This window comes from Lynx rufus, unplaced genomic scaffold, assembly GCF_022079265.1.
Source record: "Lynx rufus isolate CCGP_SWC_20201006 ecotype Redwood Valley unplaced genomic scaffold, mLynRuf1.p SCAF_5, whole genome shotgun sequence".
Taxonomy (NCBI): Eukaryota; Metazoa; Chordata; class Mammalia; order Carnivora; family Felidae; genus Lynx; species Lynx rufus.
The window spans coordinates 20,617,524-20,637,881 of NW_025814867.1; the positions used below are offsets into that span (position 1 = coordinate 20,617,524).

At 41.9% G+C, this 20,358-nt stretch overlaps 1 protein-coding gene across 1 annotated transcript in view; it reads left to right on the forward strand.

Annotated features, from left to right (window-relative positions):
- Positions 1-3,330: 3,330 nt before the first annotated feature.
- The window catches only part of ZNF385D (zinc finger protein 385D), a 180,733-nt gene continuing 163,705 nt past the window's right edge, over positions 3,331-20,358 (forward strand). The window contains exon 1 of the mRNA XM_047098566.1: positions 3,331-3,352. The gene's annotated coding sequence lies outside the window, so the exon portion shown is untranslated. The remainder of the gene's footprint in view (positions 3,353-20,358) is intronic.

A 20,358-nucleotide genomic window follows, 5' to 3' on the forward strand; every position in this document is an offset into this window, starting at 1 on the left:
TCACCATTACATTTTGCTTGGGACGTCCACATAAATCATTCTGAAAGGACACGTGAATTAATTTAAGTTAAATGTGCCTTGGCTATACATGTATTATGACCATCATCAAGTAAAGTGAGAATTAAGCAAAATGCAACATTTGTTTTACATTAAAAAGCGAAATAATGATTATGTCCAAGAGAAATTAAACAAAAGCCTCTTGAGCTATATAGATGGACTGAATTTAACACAGAATTAATTGGACTGTAGATATATACGCTGTCTCTATATAGATACCTCTCAATCTACTATATTTTTTTCCTGTAAAATAAAGAAAAAAAAAAACCAGGATGTGCAACAGAATTGCCTTTAGCATGTGTAGAGCCTGAGCAAATAAATACTGTTTGGTGGGGCTCCTGTCTATAAAACAAGTTGATTACAAATTATAATATCCATGGGCCTATATGAGGTATAGTGATTTATTGAAGAAAAATTTTAAAAATGGGTAGAGAAGAGCTAGTGGTGTATGTATTTATGTCCCAGTCAGTGCACATTAAAATTCTTTTTAGGGCTCAGACACCATCTTCTCTTGTCCATTACTGTCCAATGCACCTTTCCTTGTTGATTTCACATCTCCCACCGTAGGAAGAAAGGGACAGCATTATTATTACAGTGCCAGACTTCTCCAGAGTTGGTTTATATTGGAACAGATCATCTTGATTCTGATTTTCCTAAGACCATTAATTTAAGGCTTGTTACATTATTACTAATGAGCTGCCTTATCCATGGTGCTTCAGGGGAAGATTGGCTCCCAATGACCCCCTTAAAGGTTGTCACTGTGTTTTCCCTTTGATGAGGAACAGGAAATGCAAATCTTCCTGGGTCTGCCACAAAATCTGAAGACTTCTGGGGGCTTTAAATTTACTGTTTGAAATTTTCTAGTCTAAGTGTCGAGGGTCTTAGAATATGTTTTGAACAATTCAGGAGGTAATCGTTGGCTTTCTAGAATGTGATCCCTGTCAGTGGGGACCCACACCCTTGCCAGCTACACAAGGCCACCAGACCAGAGAGTAACGGCCTGTGGGCAGAGTGACAAGAACAGTTCCATTATGGCAAAAAGTGTCCACCCTCATCAGGCATGGCCTAAGATGATAGAGACAGCATGAGGTGGGAGACATCAGTGAGAGACAAAGGAGGACATTGACCAGCAGGTTCTGTTGGCATTGAGGAGGAACAGTCTGGAAGGCCACCTAGGAAGATGACTGAGACTGCACTGGGAAGTAGGTGGCCTTTCTGGTGTTGGTGATAAGGGGGCACACAGCCAAGGTTGCTTCTCGTCCTCCTTGGTGCTGCAGACCTGGATAGTCAGAATTGTACAGGACCTACGAGTATGAATCCTATAAGGTCCATGGTGGACAGTGGAGGCTCAGAGCCCCAAACAGAGCCCGTGTTCCTTGTTAAATGGTTGCCCCAAATCAGATATCAGCACCACTGGTGGCCTGATCTCCTGTGCAAGAAACAGTGCACGGAGCAGTGGGAGTGACCCGGGCTGCCCTCCCAGAACTACAAGGCCCCAGAACTACACATATGGTGACAGCCTTAAAGGCAAGAGTCACTGAGCTCTGTGGACATCTGCATCCTGTTCAGGATGCCTCAGAGGATGACCCTGACAACTCCTGCAGGTCCAGGCACCCATGCAGGTCTTGGCAAATTTCCAGGAAGGTGCCCCAACCAGCAGGGCCAGGTGGCTGGCTCCTTTCCCAGGTTGAAGGGGCATTTTGAGTCCCTGCCCCTGCCGGGGAGATTCTGATCTACAGGACCAGAACTGAAGATGCATCTTTGTTGATAACTATATAGATGGACCAAATTCAACACAGATAATTGATTTACATTTATGAGCACTTTCTTATCTGTAAAATCACATGAAGCCTTTAGCATCTCAATACCTCTTTAGTAGGAAGGAAGGTTATGCCCTGTTACTCCCTTTTGATGGATGAAAAACCTAAATTCCAAGATTTTTTTCCTAGTAGATGATAATGTTACAGTGTCAACCTTGATCTTTTCACTCAAAACGTAAGACTCGAGGGGCACCTTGGTGGCTCTGTGGGTTAAGAATCCGACTTCGGCTTAGGTCATGATCTCAAGGTTCATGAGTTCCAGCCCTGCATTGGGCTCTGTGCTGACAGCTCGGAGCATGGAGCCTGCTTGGCATTCTGTGTCTCCCTCTCTCTGTCCCTCCTCCACTTGTGCTCAGTCTGTCTCTCTCTCAAAAATAAATAAACATTAAAAAATTTAAAAGCTTAGGACTCAATATATTCTATCACTTGACTTAAAAATTTGCCTCTTCTCTGATTTGTGAGGTTCAGTATGAGTCGTACTGAAAACAGCAAGACCTGCACATCTGGAAAGTTTACAAGCAAATGATCTCTTCAGACTAAGTGCTAACTGTTATGTCAAGGCAGATTTGTGGTGTTGAAAATTTGAGGGCAAATGCTCTTAACCTTATTTTTTTAAAGCATTATTTTTTAATTCCTTCCTCCTAGATCACTTTTTTTCCCCCACTGAAATAAATTTTATCTCTGATAAGACCTAAGGGAGATTTTCTTGCATCAGAGTCTCCGTTTGTGAATAATAAAAAATGAGTGGAAACTCTATGCCCCCTATAAAAGAAACTACCCTTTATTAGCAAATTGAGTTTCTTCTTGCCTGTAGAGTAACAAAGCGTGAGTTCCTGGCTAAGAAAATGAAAGTAACACAAAAATACAAAAGAATTAGCATCCAGAAGGGTAACAAATTTCCCCTTTTGTGCTAAGGACCAAATAACACACACCACACACACACACACACACACACACACACACGCACACACACACACACAGTGTAAAGGGTTGGAAAGGACACTTCAAGTTAATTCAAGAACAGAAGACATAAAATTAGTAATCAAACTGGGAGCCTTTTGTGATGAGAGCAGCAAATGCGCTTGAGTATCTCTGAAGATAAAACACTACATTCATTTGTCCTCGGTAGCTAATTTAACTCTCCAGTTTTACAGCTGGCATGCCTCTGTTCTTGCATTATTAGCTGAAGTCCACATTTCCTGTTGAAAGGTTGTCCTTAGTGGTGATTATTTGCTGTCGCATAAAACAAACAACTTTACGCATGCCCACACGAATGCGCTCGTGCACATGTGTGCGCGTGCACACACACACACACACACACACACACATTTTTTTTTTCTTTTAACTGATGGCACAGTGAATTGGCACTTTCTGGCTCCCTGCATTGTGAACACTCTGCCTTGTCATCCCTAGTAGGCACTGCTTTGGTCGGCCTTTAATGACTCCACTTAGGCTTTACCACAGCTGCTACTAAGGTATGTTTTATTTTTTCCCCACCACAAACTATTTTTTACAGAAGAATGTTAATTAGTAACTGATAGATATAAAGATTGCCAGCGACAGCCCATTAATTCCATTTACTTTAATAGGACTTAGAACTTAGCTTGCAGTACAGCTGTATTCAGACTGGATTATAAATGTAATTTTTTGCATCATTAACTTCCCTGATTAATCTTAGACAGCAAATGCATAATTATCAGGGGAAAAAGCCACCCAGTATTTCAGCCAAGAGTCCAGCTCTCAAAGTTGTGCTTTTGCAGCCTCCTTTATTAACCGCATGGTAAGTGCACAGGTTTTTATAGGGAAACAATTGCTTTCCATCGCTTAAGGTTAACCTATGCCAGGTACTTAGTACTTCAGAAAATAAATAACGTATGTGTGGCACTGTGTGGTGTGTGTGTGTGTGTGTGTGTGTGTGTACTCCTGTGCACAGCACCCATGCACACAGTCACACTGCTTTGCTTACCCACTGTGTCTGTTTTGTGATGGGTTCCCTTACAAGGATTTGCAAACTAGTATCACACCATTAGTAGTTTGCATATGTAGCTTTCCAGCACCGGTTCTGCTCTTGAGCCCTATGTGGAAAACTGCCCCTACTGTGACTTTGCAGGGGCGAAGCATACTGGCACATGTTGTATCACAGCCCCGCTTGTTCCTGTTGCATTCAGCATATTGGGTAAAACCAAAACACACAGTCAGATAGGCTGTGGGCATTCAAAGCAGGAAACCAGTGGACTGATGCTAAAGAACTTTGCTTGCCATACTGGGCTACCTGATGCTGAAAGGACAGACCTGGGTGCAGAAGGATATATAGCCTGAATGCAAGGATGTGCACAATGGCTGCTTGGAATGAGACTAATTGTTGGCTTATTAGGATCAAATGGCACTTATTAGCGCAGAGCTTCTGGCGAAGGAAGACAGAAAACATCTCGCCCCAGTAATGTGCCTATTCACTGCCAAAAAGAGCCACTGAGAAAGGAAGGGGAAGCTAAGGCGTGGGGAGGGGGGGAGGGGAGGAAAGATTGGCCAAAAGAAGGCTCTTCTCTAATGAGTTACAGCGTTCATTTGAATAACAATAGGCCCCACCTCAGCTGTTGTTCCTCTGGAACACTAGAGGTGGGAGACCCTTTTTGGCTTCAATTTAAAATACAAAGTAGCCAGAGATTTCTGACTGCCTTTTTTTTTTTTTTTTTTTTTTTTCTGCTCTTGCTTTCAAACATAAACTTCCCCATACTGTATTTCTGATGCACTGGTCATTGCTTTCTAGACTAACTTCCCCTTGCCCTGAAATATGTGCTGATGTTTTGCTAGCAGGCTCTTGAACACTTACGGTGCTAATTCTGATGGGCTCTCAGTCAAGGGATACATACCTTTTTGCCTTTGTTAATATGCTTTGAAGAGAGATGCTTGGTGGTGCCCAGAACAGAGTTTGGTCTCCAAACACACGAAGTACTCCCCTCCCCTCCCCTCATTCTTTCTCAGGTAAAATGGTGCGGGGGGGGGGGGGGGGGGGGAGGAGAGGCGGACGGTGGGGGGGAGGGGGGCAATTCCTAAGGAATGTAATTATGTAATTGCTAGAGTTCCTATCTTCTCTTTCCCAGAGACAATGCAGTTCCCAGAAGCTCCTTCTCAGTTAGACTCAGAATGTCATGGGTTCTTCTTCATCACGACTCCCTCAGCAAGTCTGAGCTAAGAACGTTAAAGCAGCTAGCGGTTTTGCAACTCTTACTAACATTCCCCAGAGAAACAGAGGCTTCAGGGAATTTTTAATGAAAGGGAGTCTCTGTTTCACAGCATTGCTGGTGTTAAGCAGGAGAATAATGTGATGATCACATTTGTTTTGTCACTGTTGTTTTGGCTGGATGGTGGAGTATGAATTTAGAAAGGAAGAACTACAGCATGCCAGGCTGGATCTAAATGTGTGTACTTATGCATATTTGCATTTATAATCACACACACATAAAGGTTAAGTCAAGAAGAAGGTAGCTTTAATTTTCAAGTTTTCTCAGGGGCACCGGGGAGGCTCAGATCATGATCTTGCAGTTCATGGGTTTGAGCCCTGCGTTGGGCTCTGTGCCCACAGCTCTGTGTCTCTAGCTCTCTCTGCCCCTCCCCTGCTCTCTCTCTCCGCTCACACTCTCTCTCTCTCAAAAATAAATGAGCATTAAAAAAATAAATTTCAGGGCGCTGGGGTGGCTTGGTCAGTTAAGTGTCCCACTTCGGCTCAGGTCACAATCTCGCAGTTCGTGAGTTTGAGCCTCACATTGGGCTCTGTGCTGACAGCTCAGAGCCTGGAGCCTGCTTCAGATTCTGTGTCTCCCTCTCTCTCTACCCCTCCCTTGCTCACACTCTGTCTCTCAAGAATAAGTAAATATTTAAGAAAATAAACAAGTAAATAAATTTCAAGTTTTCTCAACTGCATTACCTTATATTTGTTAGACCTATGTTTTTTTAATGATGGATGTTTTCCGTATTTAAGATTACTGTCTTTGCTAGTGTTTCCCTAATTTATACTTAAACACAAACAACAAACTCTGTTGACTTCTGTGATGTGATTTTATGTTTGTTGCTCATTTACTCTGCAGTCATTGGGATATAGAGATGATTCAGATACCTCTGTTTGACTTACCTAATTCATCCCAAATGGGGTACTGTTCTGGTTTGTGGGGGCTTCTGCACCACATTACTACAGAATAGGTGTCTTAAAACAGTAGAAATTTATTCTCTCCCATTTCTGGAGGCTGGGAGTACGGAATCAGGTATGGGCAGGGTTGGTGCCTTTGAAGGCTCTGGAAAAGGACCCTTCCCAGCTTCTGCTGGCTCCTGGCAGTCCTTTGCCTTTCCTTGGTTTATAGAAGCATCATTCCAGTCTCCTCTGTGTGCCCATGTGTGAAATCTCCACGTGCCTCTATTTTGTTTGTACACTTGTATGAGCTGTTTCTACTTTGTCTGGTGGCAAAATTGGTCAGATGTAGAGTATAGAGAAGTATTTGTGGTTTGCAAATCTAACTACGCCCTGTTTTATAGAGGTCTTTTTAGGAAAGAGAATGTGTTTTGCTGTGACTAGTTACATAGCTTTTAGGGCCCACCAGGGGAATCTTACCTGAAAATCCTTAACTTCATTACATTACAAAGACCCTTCCCCCACCCCGAAAAAGGCAATATTTATTCTTTTGCTGTATAGAGAAATATTCCCAGGTTGCAGGGGATCCAGGGATCAGATATGGATGTATCTTTTGGGAGGCCACTATTCAACTAACTACAGAGGAGGAAGGAAAGAAATCATTGTCCTGGGAATCTAGGCTTCCATTCACAATAAGAGATGTGCCAGTTGTTGATTCAGAGCTAAAATCCCACAAATGGGGAACTGGAAGGGATTTCAAGGAGTTGTGTAGCACAACAAGCTTCTTGGCAACCTCCCTGGCTGTATACAACTTCTTTTTTTTTTTTTAATTTTTTTTATGTTTATTCATTTTTGAAAGACAGAGCACAAGCAGGGGTGGAGTGGAGAGAGAGGGGACACAGAATCTGAAGCAGGCTTCAGGCTCTGAGCTGTCAGCACAGAGCCCGACGTGGGGCTCAAACTCACAAACGGTGAGATCATGGCCCAAGTGGGGCTCGAACTCACAAACGGTGAGATCATGACCTTGAGCTGCAGCCAGATGCTCAACCGACTGAGCCACCCAGGCGCCCCTGTATACAACTTCCTAAGGGAGGAAGGGGGGAGAGGAAGTCAGTTACCAGGTTCCTGGTCCAGGCGCTTTTCCTTATGACAGGTTATTTGTCTCAAAAATTTTATCAAGGATAGTAGACCTAAGTTCCTTGTAGGAGAGATTGATATAAATCGGAGCACATTAGTGCTAGGAAGGACCTTAGCAGCAGAACAGCACGGCTAAGGGCATTTATTCCTGTTTGAATTTGCTTCCCACTCGCTTGCTGCTTTGACCTTGGGCAAGATTCTTAACCTCACCGTGCCTTAACTTTCCACCTCTGTTCAACAAAGATTCTCAAAGTACCTTCTCCTGGGGTTGCTCTGAAGAAGAGGTGAATTAATATCCGTAAAGTAAAGGGAAATATCTGGGCCACAAAACACTGTCACATTAACTATTTAGGAAGTATCTTGTTCACATACCTCACTTTATAGATGCACACGGGGAAGTCCTAAGAGCTGTGACTTGTTCAAGGACATACGGCTAGTTAATAACAGAGCTAGATTCAAACCCTGCTGTTTGGAACCTAGTCCAGTTCTTAGCATGCAGCATTATTATACCCCCAGTTCTCACCAGAAAACTCTCATGAAGAACTTCGCTTATTGTTCGGAGCACATGAGAGTTGAGACACCTTGCCCTCAACCATATTAAATAGGAATGAAAATTTGGTATCCGTAGTGGCTAGAGAAGCCAGAATTCTCTATTACTCAACTCATTAAGGCTTATAAATGTAGAAATTGTTATTGATGGGACAGGTCTCAAGGACAGAAAGGAGATTGCTGAAATTCATGCATTTGCAAAGAAGGAAAAGATCAGGTTTGTATTTTTAAGATACGCGGTAGGGGCAAAATCAATGTGTTCTAGGGATTTAGTCAGATGGTACCTTCTGACTCTGTTGAGGCCTTTCAAAAAGTAATCAGTGAAGAGGAATTAATAATCTGGCTATTTGCTGCAATAAAAAACACTATTGCAGATTCAGAGGTGATGACAATGTATAAATTCTTTTTATAACACCTTGAAGTTCCAGCTTCAAAGTGACCTGTGTTGGTAATTTCTGTCTTTTTTATCAGAAGCATACAGATATCACAAGAAGTATTTTGTACTACTCATTTAGACACCAGATACTACAAGGAGTGAGCCTTGCACACGCGCACACACACACGCACGCGCGCACACACACACAACACGTTGTTCCAGACCTGTGCATGCGTTGCTTGGAGACACTTTAACAAACCACTTACCAGGTGTAACAAGCAATAAGAAACAAGCAGGAGAACCGGGGCTGTTTTTAATTTTTTTTTTTAAATGGGAAAACTAGTTAGATTTAAAGGATTGAAAAATATTTGGGATTTGCAAGAGTAAATGTGCCCTATTTGGTAGAGGTCATTTTAGGAAGGAAAATGTGTTCTGCTGCAACTACTTATTTAGCATAATAGAAGTTCCCCAGCCTCCTTCAAAAACTCTCCTGCAAGGAAATTGATTTTCTGATGGAAGGTACTGAAGGGTATCTTTAGCATCAGTGGAGAAGCAACTAATTTGGCCCTATCAGTGAGTCAGATGTCTGTATATTCCCAACAGTAAACAAGAATTAAGCCATTCCTTACCCCATGTCTTTTACCCAGATTCCTTTGCAAGGAAATAGCATGAATTGTGGCTATCCCAAACTCTCAAATAACCTGATAATCTGTGCTGTCACCCCTTCACTTTACCTTTATTTTTTTTATCACATTGTGCATATTGTAGGATTGCTATGTAGTATCCTTAAGCCTTTTGTTGTGTTCATTTGTGTGTGTGTGTTTAATATTATGAGAGAGGGTAGTCTTAAGGTGATTTTATTTTTTAAATTCTCATAGATTTTAGCCTGTTTAAATAGAACACAACTTGATGCTTGATTACAGTTTTTCTTTTCCTGTTTTCTGGGCATTAATTCTATTCCTTAATTTTTCTATTCATTAATTCTGATTAGCCTTTCAGAAAGTTATCTGTTCATATCCTACGTAAATAAAACCGTTCAGATTCCTCAAGCCTCGTTTAGATTAGCCTGTTATGCCTTTTCCTCTCTTTCACTGAATAATGAATTCTTTTCAAATTGATGAGTTTTTAAATCACTCTCCAACACACACATGCACATGCACATACACACGCGTGAGCACACACACACACTCACATTTTCTTCACTTTCTGTATACTTCCTCTTTCCAGAGATTAGATAGAAAAGGCTTTATAAGATAGTCTAGCCACCTGAAACACTAACCACTGAAAGATTTTTATATTATTTTTATTTTTTATTAATGTTTATTTATTTTTGAGAGAGACAGCATTAGCCAGGGAGGGCCAGAGAGAGAGGGAGACACAGAACCTGAAGCAGGCTCCAGGCTCTGAGCTGTCTGCACAGCTCCCAGACAGGGGTTTGAACGCATGAGCCGAGCCATGAGATCATGACCTGAGCAGAAGTCAGAGGCTTAACCTACTGAGCCACCCAGATGCCCCAACATTGAAAGATTTTTAAATGTAAAAGGAAAGAGAAAGTCAAAGGACAACTGCAAAAAACAACAAAACTCTAGTATTTTAAATTTTTTTAATGTTTTATTTTATATTTGAGAGAGAGAGAGAGAGAGAGAGAGAGAGAGCAGGGGAGGGGCAGAGAGAGGGAGACAGAGAATCCGAAGCAGGCTCCAGGCTCCAAGCTATTAGCACCGAGCCCGATGTGGGGCTCGAACTCACAAGCAGTGAGATCATGATCTGAGCTGAAGTTGGACACTTGACAGACTGAGCCACCCAGGCACCCCAAAACTCTAGTCTTTTAGAGTTTAAAAAAAAAGGTCAAGGTGTGGCTAGAGGACAAGATTAATAATATTAGGGGATGAGAGCAGGAAACAAAGTTAAGTGAAATAAAATTGTATTCGTTGAGTTCTTGCTGTGTAAACTCGCTGCTGCATTTGAGTAAGGAACCTACCGATTTAAATACAGGGATGCCTGCCTGCCTGCCCCCCAAAAATGTGTTCTAACCTTCCCTGTGTGGGCTTTTGCTGGGAGCGGGCTGCCCAGGGGTCCTAAATCCCCCAGCTCTCCTTGTGCACACAGCCACTGTCCAAGTTCAGCTGAAGGAAATGGGACTGCAAGAGATAATTTTGTACTTCAGCATGGCTGAAAACAAAAAGCACCCAGTGTTATTTTTCCGCATGGTCCTTTCCACGTCTGTGTGACTAGAATCAAGAGAACCCCCAGGATAATGGGTTTGGATTGAACTGTGCCCTGCCCCCCGCCACGTAAAAATGTATGTTGAAGCCCTAAGCTCCAGCACCTCTGTATTTGGAGAGAGGCCTCTAAAGAGGTAATTAAGTTAAAAGGAGGCCTTCAGGGTGGACCCTAATCCCATCTGACTGGCATCTTTATAATAAGAGATTAGGACACACAGAGGCACCAGGGATGACATATAGAGGGAAGGCCATGTGAGGACACAGCAAGAAGGTGGCCGCCTGAAAGTCAAGGAGAGAGGACCCAGGAGAAACCTAACCTGTCGACACTTTGATCATGGACTTCTAGCCTCCAGAACTGTGAGAAATCCAGTTTCTGTTGTTTAAGCCATCCACTCTGTGGACTTTTTTTTTTTTTTGGTTGTTTGTTTATTTTTAATGATAGCCCTAGCAGACTAATACAGGGGCCTTGGAAACTGCATGTCAAAGGTGGTAGAACCAGGGGCGCCTGGATGGCTCAGTCGGTTGGGCGTCCAACATCGGCTCAGTTCATGATCTCACGGATTAGTGAGTTTGAGCCCCGCATTGGCTTCTGTGCTGACAGCTCAGAGCCTGGAGCCTGCTTCAGGTTCTACGTCTCCCTCTCTCTCTGCCCCTCCCCTTCTCATGCTCTCTGTCTCAAAAATAAATAAGCACTAAAAAAAAAAAAAGCTCGTAGAACCTTTGTCATCCAGGGTCCCTGAGTGACCACATGTGTGAGAGTCTCACATCAGACCTGCTCACCCTCCCTACAATGTCTTATGCACAATAAATAAACCTTCCCTAGGGGACCTGGCTGGTTCGGTCAGAAGAGATGAGACTCTTGATCTCTGGGTTATGAGTTTGAACCCCATGTTGGGTGTAGAAATTACTTTAAAAAAAAACTCTTCCATGTGCCTGAGTCATTGTTATATTTGGAGTCTAATTGTTTGCGTAGTTTGTCTCTCCAAACTAATAGAGGTGGCTTCTACGTCCAGCGAGATATAGGGGCAGGGATTGATTGCTCAACTAACCATGGATGTTTGCATGCATGGAAATGAGCTGAGGAACCAGTGTGTCCGTTTCCTCACAGAGCAGGTATTTTATGATTCATTCACATGCTTGGCTTCAACTTCCAACCTCAGTATTCTCACGCTGTCCCCATCTGATAATACAAGTCTGTGTATGTATTGCTTCAAGAGTTTAAGGGCCATTTAATGAATAAAGAACAGAATGTATGTAATTACAACATTGGAAAGTTCAGTAAGGGTCTTCTTGACAAAACTTCACGAGATGTTAGGTTTCCTTACCCGTAATGCACAGAGTAATAGCAGAAATGTCAGGTCAGAGTTTAGATCTCAATATGAACCAGTTCTAAAGAGCCTGAAAACTAAAGGTATGTGTGCAACAAAGGAGGACTGAGGTTTGAAATGTACAGAACCAGAAACTGCTCTATGGAAGCTACCTCTCAATCGTATAGCTCAAATACAGAAGAAACTAGATAGAAGTGTCCCAAATTTGACAACTATCCTAAAAGTTGACCTTATACTACCAAAGGTGAGTTGTTTTGAAGTTGAAGGAAAAACTGTTGAAAAACTATTATTTGAAAAACTTAGTCAACCAAACTGGAGGAAAGACTGATTTTGTTTCTTTAGTCCTCTTCATTGAAAATTATAATATAGGGATGCCTGGGTGGCTCAGTCGGTTAAGCGTCTGACCTCGGCTCAGGTCGTGATCTCGCGGTCCGTGGGTTTAAGCCCCACGTCAGGCCCTGTGCTAACAGCTCAGAGCCTGGAGCCTGCTTCAGATTCTGTGCCTCCCTCTCTCCAACTCACAAACTGGAAGATGATGACCTGAGCCAAAGTTGGACACTTAACCGACTGAGCCACCCAGGTGCCCCCAAAGTTGTTATCTTGGATACAGAGTGTTCTTTTTTTTTAATGTTTATTATTTTTTAGAGAGACTGAGTGTGAGTGGGGGAGGGGCAGAAGGCGAGGAGGCACAGAATCTGAAGCAGGCTCCAGACTCTCTGAGCTGTCAGCAGAGAGACTGATGCAAGGCTCCAACTCACAAACTGTGAGATCATGACCTGAGCCAAAGTCAGACGCTTAACCAACTGTGTTAAGCACACGAGTGCCCTGAGTACACAGTGTTCTTAAGTACTCTGGTGAAAGAAGATATCACATGAACATGTTTGTTTTTTGACTATTACTTAAAGCTAAATGGATCAAGGTTGTGTTTGCCCAAGACTGTAACAATATCTTATATTTATAGTGCTTTATTTAAGTAATTTGATTCCAGTTACTGCTTTGTAGCAGAGGGGATTGGTACCATGTTTATAGAGAAGAAACTGAGGCTTGGACTATAGAATTTAAATCAGTTAACTTAGACACGTGGTGAGTTAGTTGTACAGCCAGATGAGGATAGATGTCTTTTGAGTCCCCACTCAATGGTTTCTGTATCAAAATACTGTGACATTTAATCTGACTTTTCATTCCTTTTGTGTATTTGTGATTGATATAAAAGCTCAATTACTCCTTGGTGATTTGGTAACTGAAAAAAATGAGTGAATTCCACCATGATGTAGTGTATGTGAGTGTGTGTGTGTGTGTGTGTGTGTGTACATATATATACATGTATATATATGTATATACATACATATGTATATATATACATATACATATATATATATACATATATATACACACACACACACACACACACATATATATATATACACACATACACACACACACACACTTAAATATATATTTTTTCCTATTTGTCCAACGTGAAGAAATCTTGGGTTTAAATTCTACATGGAAAAAGTTATACAGCCTCCTTGATTCTTAGTTTTTGAATCTGAAAAGAGAGTTAAAAATGACTCTTTCACAGAACTTCTTGAAAGTTAAATGAGATAACATCAATAAACTACCTAGGACAATGGTAACTTTCAGTAGCTGCTCCCTAGATGTGGATTTCCTTCATTTTCCCATCTATTATTACCAAAGGCGTTTCTTGAAGACTAACCGTTATAGAAGTATCGCGTGGCACGGCAAGCAAAAAAATGTGAGTGAATTTTTGCAAACCCATCTCTGCTGCTGTCAGTGTTCTCAAGTATCATGTCTTGGTGATAGTGAAGCATCACGTCGTCTGCAGATACTTTTATCTTTATTTCCGTCTGCCTGACAAGGCTGGATGTGGTATCACTACTGCAGAAAGGAGTGGGATGTTTTCGTTCTATATCATAGGGATATGGGGTAATATTTTTGATACCATATTCTTATACTTTCAGAAAGTATAAAAATGTTTTTATTGATCATTTCTGCCTTATAGAAGGAAAATGAAATGAAGATCGGAGAGGTTAAGCTGTGTCCCAGCTCACACAGCTAGTGAATATCAGGTCTGAGACTGATACTGATCTTACCATACATAGTTTTTCTTTTTTCCATAAAGAGTTGAATAGTAGAAACAGGCTGCCTGGATTTGAAATATAACTCTGCACCTCAACTTCTCTGTTAAGAAACGCCCCAACCTCCTCATGTGTCATATGGGAAATGCTAATATGTACTCCTATTTTTCTCTCTTACTGGCTTTGAAAAAGCAGGTTGCCGTGTTAATGGGTTGCTTATAGAGAGATCCCCATAACGAGGTACTTGGGGCAGGCTCATGCTGCCAACATCCAGCAGGACTGAGGCCCAGTTCAACAGCCCCAAGGAACTGACTGCAGCCAGCAGCCAAGTCAGGAAAGCAGTGATTCTTCCCCATTTATGCCCCACATGAGGCTGCATCCCAGGCTGACCCCTTGCTTGCAGTCTTGCAAAAGACCTAGCTAAGCTGTGTCTGAACTCCTGACCCACAGAAGCTGTCAGATAATAAATGCATGTTGTTTTAAGCCGCTGAGTTTGTAGTTAAATTGTTGTACATCAGTAGATAACGAATTCACCCTAACAGAGCTATTGTGGAATGAAATGTGATGATAGATGTGAAGTGCTTATATCCGTGGCAGACATATTGTAAGAACTCATAGAAGCATCATTGTCATGCTTTATTCGTTAATCCAGTAATGTATGGATATTTGCATTCTTATATAGATGCCTGTCCTTTGTTATAATACAATCTCCTGTAAGTTTCCTATGAGGCCTTTGTAAAGACACATTTTCTACATTAACGCATATTTATATATGTTTTTTGTAGACACGACTACTGCTCAAATTGCCCCTGTAATTCTAAGGTCTTTGAAATGAAGCAAGCTTCAACTATATTTAAAGAAAGTAATCCTGGTGTAGTGGCTTACTAATCAAGACATTTTGATTGCAAGTGACAGGAACCCAGGTTAGATTAGTTTAAGAAAAATGGGAAGTTTATTAGCCTGTGTAAATGTGAATGTTAAGAGTAAAGCGAGGGATAGATAGAAGAAGGGATTCAAATGCCATTAGGCCTCTCTATTCATCTTTCCCTACATCTCACCTCTTTGCCCTCTGCACGAGGGTTTCATTTGTCTTTGTGTGGCTGCGAGCCAATTAAGCTTATCTATGAACAGTTCCAAGACCAGAGTGTCAAGAACACATCCTCTCTTAGCTTCTTTTCTGACACCTCAGACCAGTGAGTATGAGCACTGCGTGGCAAGCTCCCCTAAGAGGCTCAGAGCAGTTCGTGAGTCTACAATGGTTAGCGGGTGGATAGAACTATTCCCATAAGAAGGATGGGAAGACATGTTAACTAGACAAAACAGTGATGTCTCGAATTTATTTAGCAACATTTTTCTCAAGTGCCTAGAATTTAAATATTTACTGCTGGAAAACCTGATTTGGATAGCATTCTCCATAAATGAGCCATTTGGCTTGGTAATAGATGATTATGAAGCATAAATTCACTCCATACTTCTGCTCACTTTTTTCTTCCCTGTTTTAATTAGTGATTCTGGAATGAAAGGCCCAGAGATTGAAATCTGAAAACAATTAATGGTAATTCTATCTATAGCTGACCCTAATTATTTAGCTCAATTGGTTAGAGCTGTGTGTTAATGAGGCTAATGTGGTAAGTAAATCCCTGTGTGGACAAGTCAGTTTTACTCATCGTGGAGTGTGGGCTCTACTCTTCCTCTAACCTTTTTCTTCTGAAAACACCAGCTTTGGGATGCGGGACAGATCAAATGAAATTATTCGGCACAATTCTATTTAGCACAGCTGGGAAAACAACCCAGGGTAACTCCTCAAGAAAGTGGTTGGCAGTGATTTACGTTTATGAAAGATGGCACAATTATTTTCATATTAGGTATCTGATTACATCCCACGGTTGTCTGAATTACCATTGCTAAGATGTTTAAAAAGATTTTTCCTGCCTGTTTCAGTGAAGTCTCATAATCCCAACCCATTCTTATGAGAATGAATGAAACTTATTGGAAATTTAAACAAAGATAAAGGAAGGACTATAAATGTTAATACTAATGGCTATGGCAGACCTTGGTTTTATTGCAAACTGGATTTGGAACTACTTTCATTTGTAAATGGAATTTTGATGCTTCTACATGAAACCCAAAATGAAACTTTATCTGCAGAGTAAAAGAGGGAAAAGTAGCTGATCAGAGATGATCAGAGTAAGGAGATGATCAGAGTAAAAATAACAACAAAAACAACAACAACAACAAAAAAAGATGATCAGAGTAAAAATAACAACAAAAACAACAACTGACATTTGTTTAAGCTCTTCTTTGGGTCAGTTACTGTGGTAATTGCCCTCCATATATTACTTATTTTCATAACGACCTTTTCAGGTAAATTCTTTTATTTTCCATATTCTACAACAGAGGAAGCAGAAGCAAAATAGGTCAAAAATAACTTGTTTCATGTTACGCTTGTGTAAAGGTTTGAACCTAGGCATTCTGAATCCAGAGCCCGCACTTTTAACCACTATCTGTCAATTCTACATTTTTAGTTATCCGACATTCCACTAATGCTTATGGTTTAATAACCAGCAACACTCAGAATTCATGGCAGTGTTTCTAAGAGACATACATAATTATCAGGGAAAACATTATAGTTTTTCATTATGGGTCACTTGGTTGCAAGTAATACAATACTATTCAAACTTGCTTATGTAAATTAAAGGAAGAGGTAATTTACTGAAAAAAATCAATGGACATCGCACGGAACTCAAGGCAGGACTGAGCATCAGATCTCTTAAAGGGATGAGACAAGGGGCGCCTGGGTGGCGCAGTCGGTTAAGCGTCTGACTTCAGCCAGGTCACGATCTCGCGGTCCGTGAGTTCGAGCCCCGCGTCAGGCTCTGGGCTGATGGCCCAGAGCCTGGAGCCTGTTTCCGATTCTGTGTCTCCCTCTCTCTCTGCCCCTCCCCCGTTCATGCTCTGTCTCTCTCTGTCCCAAAAATAAATAAACGTTGAAAAAAAAAAAAAAGGGATGAGACAAGACAGCCATCAGGGAGTTCTATTTCTCTTTCTCTGTCTCTTTGTCTCTCTGTCTCTCTCTTTCTGTCTCTCTCTCACCAGAACTAAGTGGCCGATCATCTTTGTTTCTCTCTGGAGATACGCATTTGTTCTCTCTTTAGCTAGTTCCCTTTGGTCCAACATGCACAGGGCCTCCAGCTCATGCTCCCACAGGGTGTTCCCATTTAACCCCCAACAGGGCTTAAACCAGTATCTTCAGGACACAAAACTAAATTCCCATAAGAGAGAATGGGATCCGACTAGAGCGGGTGCTGTCCCATTATGAACTAGAGGGTCGACGAGTATTCCAAGATGTGGGGACTGGAAAGAAGTGATTGGCAGAGGATATCATTTGGCCTTATCAATAAAGTTATCTTCTGTGGATCAATGTGATAATGGTATTGATTATAAAGGACCAGAAAATGGAGAGTGTGCCCTGCTTATATAGGAAGCCTAGACTCAAATTTGCCAGCTTAGGCTGACTTTATTAATTTCTTTTTTTTTTAATTTTTTTAATGTTTATTTATTTTTGAGACAGGGAGAGACAGAGCATGAACAGGGGAGGGTCAGAGAGAGAGGGAGACACAGAATCCGACATAGGCTCCGGGCTCCGAGCTGTCAGCGCAGAGCCCGACGTGGGGCTCAAACCCACGGACCGCGAGATCATGACCTGGGCTGAAGTCAGACGCTCAACTGACTGAGCCACCCAGGCGCCCTGACTTTATTAATTTCAATATGCTTCACTTTTGTCACTTATTAAGCAACAATAATACATGTCATCTTCATTTATTGTATAATGCAAAGTTACTAATGCAGAAGTTTCCCCAACTAAACAACAAATAAATGTTTATCATTCTTCATTATAGATTAAACTGAATAATTTCATTTTAGTTTTTAAAGACTTCGTGTATATGTTTGTATGTACTTTGTGTGTGTGTGTGTGTGTGTGTATGTATATATAAGATAGTATCAATTGTATATGCCATCAATTTTAAGAATATTTTTTGGGAGAACAAAACACAGCTACAAGTTAATTTTGATTAATGTAAATAAATTCTCCACTCTGTAAATTCATTAGGAATTGTTTTAATTAAAGACTACATTCCTCAGTTTTGCCTGGTAATCCGTGATTTGCCATAAGTATGCAGGAGAGGGAGAGAGAACAAGATACCCCATCTCACACCCCAAAACAAGAAGCAGGTGTAAGAGCTTCATCCATTTGCAGTAGAATTGATCAGAAGAAAATAGGTTTGACCCTTAAGTAACATCTCTTTTTGAAAGCTAGCAGCTTTCTGCCTCTGACACAGAGGTTAAATCCTAATTATCTCCATGGAGAGAGATGGTAGGTCTCTTCTTACAATGGGGTGGAAAGGTTTGACGGTGGAATTTATTTAATAGAAGCCACAGTCACTGTCTTGCAGCTGCTTCCTCTAATCAAAACCTTTTGTTTTCCAGTTCAGGTCCCCCTGTGAGGGAGGCCACATGACAGAGCACAGATTGTCTGTTCTGGGAGTCAGGAGACCAGCCCTTCTCCATTTCACTCTTACTCACTTTAGAGCTGGGATCCAATTTACTTCTCCAGCCCTCAGTCTTTTCATCTATTTCAAATGCATTCTAAAGTCACCTATGGATCTAAAAGTTATTATTGGTGTTCCATTTTGTACCTAAAATAAATGGCACTTCGTATATACTCTGTGAATCAGTCAGGGTGCCGATAGGAAAAATATCTACTCAACAGGGTTTAATGGAATTCATCAAAGGACTGTGCTCAGAGGTGAGGGCAGTTCTGGAAGAACCAGCATGTTCTTGTGTATGTGTTCTTGTGTATGATGCTCCCAGAAGTGAAATTGTGGCCACTCCTGGGTGTGAAGGGGCAAGGGAAGGAGTAATGATACTGGAGCCCAGAAGATCCGGGCTGTGCAGAGAGGCCACAGGGCTTCAGCCACGGTATTAAAGAGAAGCAGTTACTGTCAGAGAGGTATGAGCCTTTGGAGAGAGCTGGGGAAGATATACGCTGACCTTTCTCACCACCATCCCTCAGTTCTGTTGGTGCCTCTATGGACCAAACACAACCAGAATTCGGGGGGAAGGGGTCCAGGTGATGGAGAGTGAGCCCCCGAGGGAACTAAGGAGGTAAGAGGAAGTCAGAGACTAGATGGAGATGGTCAAAAGACAATATCTGGTCCAGGCTGCACATGCTAGGGTGTGCATGATGTGGCTTTCCTATATGCAATGTGCATGAATTTTTGCGTTTGATTTGTTAAATGTTGGATAGTGTTGAGTAGAGTGAGCTGTTACTGTGAAGTGCTTATGTTCAGACTTTTTAAATTTTTTTAATGTTTATTTTTGAGAAAGAGAGAGTACACGTGTGTGCAAGTGACTGGGGGAGGGGCAGAGAGAGAGGGAGGCAGAGGATCCCAAGAGGGCACCACGCTGATAGCAGAGAGCTCAATGTGGGGTTCAAACTCACGAACCGTGAAATCATGATCTGAGGTGAGATCAGCCACTTAACCGACAGCCCTCTAGGTACCCTAGGTTCAAATATTTTGATGAAATCGTTAAAGATCAAGGTAAGAATCTTTCAGTTTTTTCATCTATAACCTTGCAGTTACTGACAATGCCTAATTCACCAGATGCTAATACTGATTAAATGAGACCATGGCAATTAGTCTTCATATTAACCCTATGGATACTGCTATTTTATCCATTTTAGAGATGAAGAAATTGAACCATGGGAAGGTTATAAATGCCAGGGGAGTGAGTCAGGCAAAAATGTTGAAAGACATCTGAAGAGGGAAAGATCTCTTTTCTTTCTGTGACCTGGAAAAGCTACCCCTCCTTTTGTCTGGGGCCATCACCTGTGATAGACACACTTGTAATTTCCTACCCTGGCTCTGACATCTGTCACTGGCATTTGGAAAATTCCCTGAGAGACAAGCTCTGATTCACACCTCCGCCATCATTTAGAAAGTGCAGTGATAGACAAGCTATATGATCTGTCCCTTTGCCTTACTCTTCTACTTCAGTTGAAGCCCAAGGAGACCCCAGTTCTGTTGTCTCCACTCCGTCCCGGGCGACTGTACCTAACTGGAGACATTTACCAGATAGCTCTATTGTGCCCAATACAAATCCTTTCTCTTTGCATCTGAGCCCCCAACAGGGCTCACAAGCCCTTACGCTTCTTCCTTCCCAACTCGCTGTCTGTTCCTGGAAATGCAATGTCCTCAACTCCCACACTGCAGTACTCTCACTTCTAAATTGCTTGCAGCCTCCACACTCTGCTGGCAAGGGCATACCTTTTGTTTCCTCCACTGAGAAGTGCTAGGTCTAAGGTGAATCTCCCTGTGAGCTTGCTCTTCCCTTCAGAAACTTGCCAGGGTTTCGCCCCCTTTCTCGTGCTTCCTGCTCCAGTGGAAAGTATCCTTCGGGTTGCTCTTTGCACCTGTGCATGTGGTTTTACCCATCATCACCATGTGTGGGCCGTTAATGCTCCTCCTACCCTCCTACCCTGACTCTTCGATGGCCCCAGGTATTTCATTACCTTCCCTATCTCAATAAATAGCTACATTTGGGGGAAAAATGACTTTTTTTCACTTAAAAAATTCTTCAAG